Source organism: Mus pahari, chromosome 10, assembly GCF_900095145.1.
Source record: "Mus pahari chromosome 10, PAHARI_EIJ_v1.1, whole genome shotgun sequence".
NCBI lineage: Eukaryota > Metazoa > Chordata > Mammalia > Rodentia > Muridae > Mus > Mus pahari.
In genome coordinates this window covers 112,473,329-112,482,924 of record NC_034599.1, presented here as the reverse complement: position 1 = coordinate 112,482,924, position 9,596 = coordinate 112,473,329, and the positions used below count along the sequence as shown (strand labels likewise).

General features: G+C 53.1%; 1 protein-coding gene across 5 annotated transcripts in view; it reads left to right on the top strand.

The window, feature by feature from the left end:
* Positions 1 to 6,529: 6,529 nt before the first annotated feature.
* Scn5a (sodium voltage-gated channel alpha subunit 5) overlaps positions 6,530 to 9,596 on the top strand; it is a 96,865-nt gene continuing 93,798 nt past the window's right edge. For 3 of the 5 annotated variants that reach the window (XM_021205924.2, XM_029543844.1, XM_021205925.2), the window contains exon 1: positions 6,530 to 6,688. The gene's annotated coding sequence lies outside the window, so the exon portion shown is untranslated. Of the gene's footprint in view, positions 6,689 to 6,932; positions 7,039 to 9,596 lie in introns of those variants that run through there. The other 2 variants (XM_021205926.2, XM_029543843.1) reach the window with 2 other exon arrangements.

The following is a 9,596-nucleotide window of genomic DNA, read 5'->3' as shown; positions in this document are numbered from 1 at the left end:
TGCCTGAGAGGCAGAAAGCCTGCCCCGTCCCTCTTTGGTTTCTGCCGCACTGAGGGGTCAGCTCGACTCAGGCAGGTCTTCCTGGAGTCTTAGCTGCTGGACCTGCTGGTATACTGATGCGTTTGTTGGCCTCTGCATCTTCCCAGCCCTGCTACCTTCTCGGCCTTGGGGATATCGCTTCTGAGTGTGCTCAGGAGAAGTCTCTGTAATGGGCTGGGGATGTAGCTCAGCTGGTAGAGTGCTTACTTAAAGCAGGCATAAAGCTCTGAGTTTCGTTTTTATCATATAAAGTAGCCACGGTTGTACACAACCGGAAATCCCAGGATTTAAAAGGAGGAGGCAGGAAAATCAGAAATTCAAGGTCACCCTTCCTTACATAGGAAGTTCAAGGCCTGACAGAAGAAAGGAAGGGAGAAAAAAAGTAAAAAGGCGGGGTGGGGGGAGGGGAGCGGGGAAGGACGCTTACAAGCAAATCTCTCCCTGGGAGTCTGGGGTTTGTTTGTTTGTTTGTTTGTTGTTTATTGGGTGAACAGGCTTTGGGTACCAGGATGGTCAAATTTGACCTGTAAAACATGTATTCCAATATTTCACTGTCTTCCTTTATTTTCTCTCACTAACTTGTGAGGCAGATAGACAATTATCCTGTCTCGTAAGAGAAGAGAAGACGCAGAAAGAACACGTGCCTGACATAAACTCACATACCCTGCATAAGATAAATTGATCTAAGCCCCTGGCCTTCCCCCCCCCCCAAGCTCTGCACTCTGCTTACTGCAATGGACACAGCTAGTGGGTGAAGGACAGCACACGAGGCAGGTAAACCGAGGCAAAAGTCGGAGCCGGCTACGCTAGACGGTGCACCTCAGAAGTCAGAGCTTGTCTGTTTTCTCTGGGGTCCCCAGTGGGTCACCGTGGAATTGTGAAGAAGAGAGATTCTCTGGGACAAATGGGCACCTCTAGACATATGTACCCGACTTGGGTGTCTACAGGAAGTGGTTTCACGTTTCCTGCTGGACAATGGTCCCTCAGATGAAAGCATACTTGTGTCTGAGAACCAGGATTAAAGGGGGCATCAAATCGGCAATCCTCACTGGCAGGGAGATGTATTCCTGTCCTTGGCTGTGAATCCCTGGTCCTTTCCCCCTTCCCCTCTCCTGACTGGGAATAAAGCAGAAGTTTGTTAGCCCAGGAAGGGTAGAATCTGTTGACTATGGAACATTATCTGGACTAGAAACTGAAAAGGGGGAGCAGCCTTCAAAATCAGTGGTATCCAGGAACCTAAGGTGACAATGCAGTATGTTAACAACACGCAAACTCTACGTGGGCAAAACAAAACTGGCGACTGGAGAAATGGCTCAGCACCTACTGGCTGCTCTTCTGGAGTACCCAGGTTCAATTCCCATCACCTGGATGGCAGCTCACAGCTGTCTATAACTCCAGTTCCAGGGGATCTGATATCCTTACGCAGACATAGATACAGGCGAAAACACCAATGTACATAATATAAAAGTAAATAAATCACTTTTTAAAAACTAATGAAAGAGAGGGCCAGTGAGATGGGTCAGAGCATAAAGTGCTCACTGCACTAATCTATCACCTGAGCTCTCAGCGTGGGTGTGAAGTGCACGTTAAGAACCAGGGTTCAGGGGCTGGCTCAGCGGTTAAGAGCACTGGCTGTTCTTCCAGAGGTCCTGAGTTCAAATCCCAGCAACCACATGGTGGCTTACAACCATCTGTAATGGGATCCAATGCCCTCTTCTGGTGTGTCAGCAATAGCATACTCATATACATAAAATTAATTAGCTAATTAATTAAAAGAACCAGGCTTCTAGGGCTGGGGAGATAGCAAAGAGGGTTCTGTGTAAGCGTGGGGTTCTGGGTTCAATTCCTAGAACCCAGGTTAAAAATAATAGTAATAAAGCAAACGCAGTGGTGTATATTTGTAAGCCCAAGGCCGGGCAAGCAGAGACTCACTAAGCAACCAGTTCCAGGCCAGCCAGACACTTGTCTCAAAACAACAGCAACAATTTTGAAAGGCAGATGGCTCATGAGGAACAACATCTGAGATTGTTCTGTACCATGCACACATACATGGGAGAGGGGAGAGGGGAGAGGGGAGAGAGAGTTCTGGCACCCAAGAGAATTATGGCATTCGGAGGTCTTACTAAAATCCCTCCCTTCCAGGATAGCTCCCACCTCTAAGCTGCAGATAGCCCATCCAGAGCTCAGATCTCCAAGCTTCACCTGGAGAATGGATGCCGGACATCAGGGTGGTGTGGCCAGTGCCTTGTGTGGACTCTGTCCTGGCCCCACCTTGCACTCCATCTTACAAAGCGTCTGCTAGGGCAGTGTTGGGGGGTTCTCAGACCCAGAATCCTCACTTCTTAGCCCTTCTACACTCCTTGAATTAGCAAGGTGAAAGAAACAAAGACTCAAGACAGTTGCTGTTCCTTCATCCCTGAGAAGGCCTGAACCAAGCGAGCCTCCATGGGAATGGAGAGAGGAAAGGACATAGAGGATTCACACAGGGCACACTGCAACGAGCGAGGCAAGGAGCTAGCTGCCCACACAATGCCACGATTGAGCTCAAAAGCAGAACACGAACACACAGAAGAGTAGGGGTGGCTAAGAAAAGAATGGAATCTTGAACAATGTCCATTTATATAAATGAGAAGTCCAAACACACAAATGGCCAATAAACCATGAAAAAGTGCTCAGTTTCATTAGTCACCAGGGAAATGTCAATTAAACCACAATGAAACCTCTGCCCACCCACTCAAGAGACTAAAGCAAAAAAAAAAAAAAAAAAAAAAAAAAAAAAATACAAAAATACCCAGTGCTAGAGAATGTAGATGAATCGGAGTCGTCTCTGTAGTGGCGTGGATGCCAGCAGAACCAGTTTAGAAAACCAGCAACGTCTATAGAAGGTGGACACACTCTACGGAAGACCCGGCAACTCTCTGTCAGGTTCAAAGGCACATGCGCTCACCTCTGTTTGTGTCCCAGAACATTCATAGTGTGCTATTCATGCTAACCCTAAACTAGCAACCACTCAAACATCCATTAGCAGTACAATAGAGAAGAGCCAACGGGCTAGAACAAAGACAAAACAGCCACGTGGACGGACTGACAGATACAGACTGAAAAATCAGACATAAGAGAGTTTGCGGTTTCTGACTCCTTTTAAAATATAAAGTCAAAGCAAGCAAACTGGAGGCCAGTGCGGTGGGTCCTCAGGGGAAAGGCCTGTCGTGGTGTCAGCCAGCAACCTGAGTTTGTCCCTGGAACCCACATGAAGGTGGAAGATGAGAGCCAACTCCATAAAGTGTGCTACTGGTCTGTACACGTACATGCACACTCTATCGTCATCAATAAACATTTTTAGGGCAAGCAGAACCAACAAGATGGTTGGGTAGGTAAAGACTCCCGCCTGCCACCAAGATTGGGGACCTGAGTTTAGGCCCCAGAACTCACATGGTGGAAAGACAGAACTGACTCTTGCAAGTTATCCTCTGACTTACAAACACAGATACTGACACATGCTCACGTGTGCACGCGCGCGCACACGTGCACACACACACCCCCACCCACACACACCACAAATGAAATGAGTAAAAATGTAAAGAACAAAAAAACCAAAACACAGACAAAGCTAGCCGAGAGAATTTGATGTCGTTAACCCTGGGGCTGGAAGTGGTGACATTAGAGCTGTTAAGGGATTTCTGGGCTGTGGTAGTGTTTGGTCTCCATGTGCTGGTTATAAAGATTTGTTTGAGGGAGCCCTAATATTAAACATTTAAGACACATGTACTTTCCTATGTGCAGGTTTGATAGAAGGGGCACAAAAAAAAAAAAAAACCAAGAGCCTGGAGCACTCAGAGATAAACCAGATGCCCCTAGCGTGCACCTTAGCGTATGACCTAGTGTGTGGACACCTTTTTACAGGGGCATGTGCCTCCCTGGGAACTCCCCTTTCTGTTAGGAAGCGTGCTTGGTGAATAGGGACAGCAGTGGGCTGGTGGAAACAGGAAAGAAGGGAAGCCCCTGGTTGGTTAATCTGACACCCAGGAGACATATTTCTGGGCATGTCTGACAGAATTCCTAGAAAGATCTACCCTGGAGGTGGACAGCATTCTTCCATGGGGGTGGGGGAGGGTCCTGCAGTGAATAAAAAGAAGAGAGCAAGCTGTGAGCACTAGCCTCGCCTCTGCCTCCTGACTGTAGGTGCAATGGGATCAGCCACCTTAAGCCCCTGCCTGGGCCTTCGCTCTCAGCCAGAATAAACCCCGTTCCTGAAGTTGCTTCTGTCAGGTGTTTTGTGTTTTGCTTTGGCAACAGACAAGAAATCGACACAGTCATAGGAGAGCAGAGCCTGGAAAGATAAGGTGTCTAATTCAACTTTGAACCTGGTGGCGGGGGTGGGGGTGGGGGTGGGACTGAAAAGAAAAACCTTCGCTGCCTCTTGCTGCTCTGTGCATACTCCTCATTTACTAAATATCGCATGACAAAGAGGTACCCTGGATCCGGCAGGATTTCTTAGTGATGGTGGTACCGAATACTCCAGATGCCTGCTGCCCTTTCTCGCACTGTGCATCCTGTCTCAGAGTCCCAGTTGTGTGTTCATGATTGAATCTCCACTGGGTATGGGTTTTCATTTCTCCTTCCACAGGCTTTATACATGCACACACAGGGCGGGGGGGGGGGAAGGAGTTTAAACCTAATGTATTGATGCACTGTGTAGCCCACCTCTCTGGTCAACATCCCCCGGCAGAGCACTGAGGAGAAAGGATTAAAACTGCTCAGAATTAGGAGTAAGGAGGATTTTCCCTCTAAGTCCCAGTACCTTTAGTTTCAGCCTCTCTCCATTCAGAAAGTCCATTTGCAAGTATGAATCTGAATTCTGAATCCGGGGGCTGGTGGTTAAAGGTTTCAGGGACAGTGGGTCGTTCTGGTCTTTGATTTGCCTCCTGCCTGATGGGTGTGGGCTATAGCTGTGCGAAGGTGAGTCCACAGAGGGATCTGCAACGGGATCGTTGGGTGCACTTCTCATTTTGACCACTAGTGGGAGCTGCTGGCCAACCTCAGACCTGACCAGAGCTAGAGGCCAGCCGTTGAGTCCCTCTGTCAGACCCTCCAGAGTTCATCCCATTCAGAGTCTGGAACAACACTGCATATTGACTTTTTATATATCCTCCAAAGCACAGAAACAACTGGAGCCCCACACTCAAGTCCCAAATGGACAACACCACTGGCCCACAGCCACCTCTTCAAAATCCCAATAAAGAAGTTGCTGGGCAGAGCATGATGGCACACACCCTTTCAGGACTTGTGAGGCAAAGGCAGGCAAGTCGCTGTGAATTCAAGACCAGTCTGGTCCATATGGCAAATTCCAGGTGACCCAGAGATACACAGTGAGACCCTGTCTCAAAACAAAACAAGTCTGCCTTTAGTGTGTGTGTGCTCACGTGTGTGTGTGTGTGTGTGTGTGCATGCTTGCACGTGTATGTGTGTGCATGAGTGCAGGCATGTGTGAGTGTGTGTGTGCGCGTGCAAGCACGTGTATGACCCATGCACATCCTGGCTCCCAAACCCAGAACCCCAGCACCCTTTGAAGGTCAGCACCTGCTTTACCTTCCCAGAGTGCTTGTTGGACAGTCCTGTCAGTGTGGGACTTGGTATCCCTCTGTGGGTCAACTAGAAGGCTTGAACACAGCTCACGAGGGTGGTTATGTGGAGATATTCATGTCTGTGGGTTTGCTAGTGTTTGCTGCTGTGTTAATAGAGTCTGGGGGTGTGTTTGATTTCTGTCTGCTCTCATGTGTCAGCATGTCCACGTAAGTATCTACAGTGCATGGGTGGGTTTCTGTACTGTCATTGTGTCTCTAGAAATGTGGTTCTAAGTGTCCCCATGTCAATGTGTCAATGGATGTGTCTATAAGTCACGTGGTGTCATTAGGTTTATCAGTATGTGTTCCTCAATGCCAGCGTATGTCAATGGTGGCTATGTCCATGTGCATATCTGTGCGTCGGTGTCTGTATCCGTGTGCATGTGTGTCAGTGTGTCTCAGCATGGATGTCAGGTCATGCCCATGTCCATGCACGTGGATAAATGAGGTGTCTGGGGTAGGGTCCCCAAATCATCCAGGAGGGGCGTGTCTGTGTACTCTGGCTTGGGCAGTGTGTGTGCCAACGTTTGTCGGTGTGTGCGGGTCCAGGTCTGCGTGGGTGGCTCTCTGTAGCGAGGCGTCCGCAGGTCGGCGTGCGTCCGCTTGTCTGTCTGTCCGTGTCCGCGTGGGCGGCCGTCTCCAGCAGGGCGCGCCCGGGGTCAGAGTGGTGGGCGTGCGCCCCGCCGGGCAGGGTGGCTCTCCCCGCGAGCCAGGCGGGCGCAGCGCCACGTGCGGAGCCCCGGGCGCGTCGCTCTGGGGCGGAGCCAGCCCGGGGCCCCGGAGCCCCAGGCCGAGCCCAGGCGGGGCCCGCCCCCGACCCCGCCCCCAGCCCGAGCCCGCGCCGCCCGCCGAGCCCGGGAGCCCGAGCGGAGCGGCGGAGCCGAGACGGCGGCGGCGCCCGTGGGATGCGGGGATCGCGCCCCCGGGGCCGCTGAGCCTGCGCCCGCTGCCCCAAGCCCTACGCCGAACCGAGCCCGCGCCGCGCTGCAGCCGCCCACCCCTAGGCGCGGGCCGGGGACCAGCAGGTGAGCGATCACCCTCCGTGTCCCGCAGCCCCCCGCGCCCCTCTGTCCGCCGCCGCCGCCCAACTTTCCTCCCCGATGGCCCGGAGCCGCCCGGCCGGGTCCCCAGCCCCCGCAGCCACTGTCCCCGAGGGGGGAGGGGCGGGAGAGGCGCAGGTGGCCCGGGCCAGGGTTCCCCTGGTCGTCTCTGATCGCCGCGGGTCTCCTCCGGTCCCCTCTCCTTCCGGGTTCCCCGTGCGCTGTCGAGGGCCGGGGGATGGGGAGATTCGGCCCGGGCTCCCGGACCATCGCTGGCGCAGGCTCGCCAAGGGGCTGGGATTGGGACCCGGATTCCCGAGGCCGGAGACCCCAAGGTCAGAGCAGCGACAAGGCGCGCGGAGAATGTGGCTCTTGAGAGCTGGGGGTGAAAGGGCTGAGCGGGCACTGACCAGGGCTAGGGAGCAGGCCGAGCGCTCCTTTTCCCTGGGCCCCGGGGGTGGAGGAACCCGGCACCGGGGCTATGCCCTCGGTTAGACGAGCTCTCTGCACCCTAGGAAGGAATCTGTGCGTTCTATTGGGGGTCAGATCTACGAGTGTACCTTGTCTTTGGGAGCTCCCACCACGCCAAGATCTTGGTGCCCTGTTGTCGCCTTGAAGCGGTCGCATCTCCTCCTATCTCTGTGCGCTCTGAGAGGGGAGAGGTCTCTGGACATGGGAATTCGGGAGAATTCTTTGCCCTCCTTGCTTTGACCTGGACAGACTCGCGCACCCGGACAGGAGAGGGAGGAGGTCCCGGACCTCTGCGGTATTTGATCGGCTTTGGAGGTGTCCTGAGAGGAAGTGGAGGTGCCTAGCTTTGTCTGAGTATTGGTAGGGACAGTGACATGGTGGGGACTGGCAGCCGTGGTGCTCATGATGCGAGTAAATGCTCGGGATGCGGCCTGGCTGTAGGCAGGCCTTCCAAACACCTGTTGGAGGGCAGCTTACACCGATCAGCCATTGAACTCACTCTTGCTCTTGTCTCCTTAGCGACTTCAGTCTAGTGGGACTGTGGGATCAGTGTGCCCTTGGGACCCTGAGCTGCCCCTTACAGCTGTGACCCCCATGCACCATCTAGAGAGACACAGAACAGGACCTCCATGAGCCCCAGACCTTCTGTAGATTCACTGTCGTTGGAGCAGCCCAGCCCTCGACCACCCCTCCACTTCTCTACCTGTCCCTTCCCACTTTGAGTTGGCTGTATGCACAGAAATGATGGTAATACACGGGAGAGTGAACTGAAGGTGGGACAGGCTGCTGCCACAGGAGCGAGAGACAGCTGGAGCATGGGACACTAGGACTTTGCTAGAATGTTGAAGGTTCTGAAACTTTCACTACCACCACCTGTAATGAGGCCCGGGGGGGGGGGTGTCAAGAACTTATCCAAGGTCACACAGAATCATTGGACTGGGGAAAACTCTCAGGGTAAAAGCCCCTTGGAATCTATTTCTTGGGGGCCAGATTGGCCCAGAACTGACCAAAGAAGGTCTACATAGAGAGAAGAGTGGCCCTCGGGTGCTAAGAACCCATTTTCAAAGCCTGGTGTCGCATAGACAGCTGCCATCCTCTAGAGAGCCTAGTCCTTGTGTGTGGTGGCCATCGGAGCTCCTCTGGAAGAATTCCAGGGTTGACTCACTTGGCATGAAGAGCAAGCATGGAAGAACAGTGGGAAGCGCCAGAGACAGCTGGGGACGGGGGAGTGGAGGAGGCTGGTGCCCAGGCAATCCACGAAGAAGAGACTCCTAGGGGCAACCCGCAGCAGTGAAAAACGCAGTACCTTTCACGGGAGACACATCCCTGTCCTTGAGAAAGGTTTTGGAAGAGTGGAACGGCAGAGGTGTCCCCCTCGGAAACACAGAAGAGGTCACAGTTTTGATTAAGAGAGTCAAGAGTGTTGCTCTAGCCCAGATATCCTTCCGCCTGGGTTTTGAAGCATGAACAGGAGTTTTCCTGGTGAGGCTAGTGTAGTTCAGTCATCAACCAATCCATACAGAATACAGAGGGATAAACCAACAGTTAGTCAAGTGGTCCATTGGGTCCCATGTTGTGAGGAGAAGCGGAGGCCACAATCACGGGGGCGTTTGCAAGCTCTTCTTGTGAATTGGGAATTTATCCTCAGTAATGGTTCTAAAAATAACTAACAGGCACTGAGTGCCTTCCACAGACCAGACCACACCAGGCGCTTCGTAGGGTTCACCTCCCAGAGCGTCCCACATCAGCCCTCAGTGGGGACCTCAGTCACAACCATTCTGCAGACGATGAAGCTAAAGGCAGGGAAGGGAGAGCAGCTGGGTCACAGCACGCATCTCCCAAGTAGCTGGACTCTGCTGTAGATGGGGCCTGTGCAGACTTAGAAAGCCCTTCAGATGAGGGGGTGCACCAGGCAGGCCACTGGTGACACCCTGCGGTGGCCTCCACTGAGAAACCTGCCAGTGTGCCACCCATGCCTCTCAGGGCACCCAGAGCTACCCACGCTTTACCCTGTGTATACAGTGAGGGGCATGGGCGGGCGAAGTCTGGTGGTCAAGTTTGGTGTGAGCAATTTGACTTCAATTGGGCCTTAGAAGGAAGGGTCTGGGAAGGAAGCTACCTGAAGGAGATGGGGCTGAGGTAGATGCTGCAGAGGGGCAGCATGGGCTGTGCATTGGAACCAGGGCTGCCTGGCCACCGGAACCTCACTGGGGAAGCTTTACATAAAAACATCTGCTTGAAGCTCCGCCCCCAGGCATGCTAATTCTCTCGTGGAGCTCTGGGGTGGAGCAGGCGGTATCCTTCTGAAAGCAGAAGACAGGTGGTTCTGATGGGTGCTAGGGGCTGGAGCCAGATGCTCAGAGACACTAGACAGCCTGGCCAACAGGGAAGCCAGGAGGGAGGTGGCACCGACCAGGGGCAG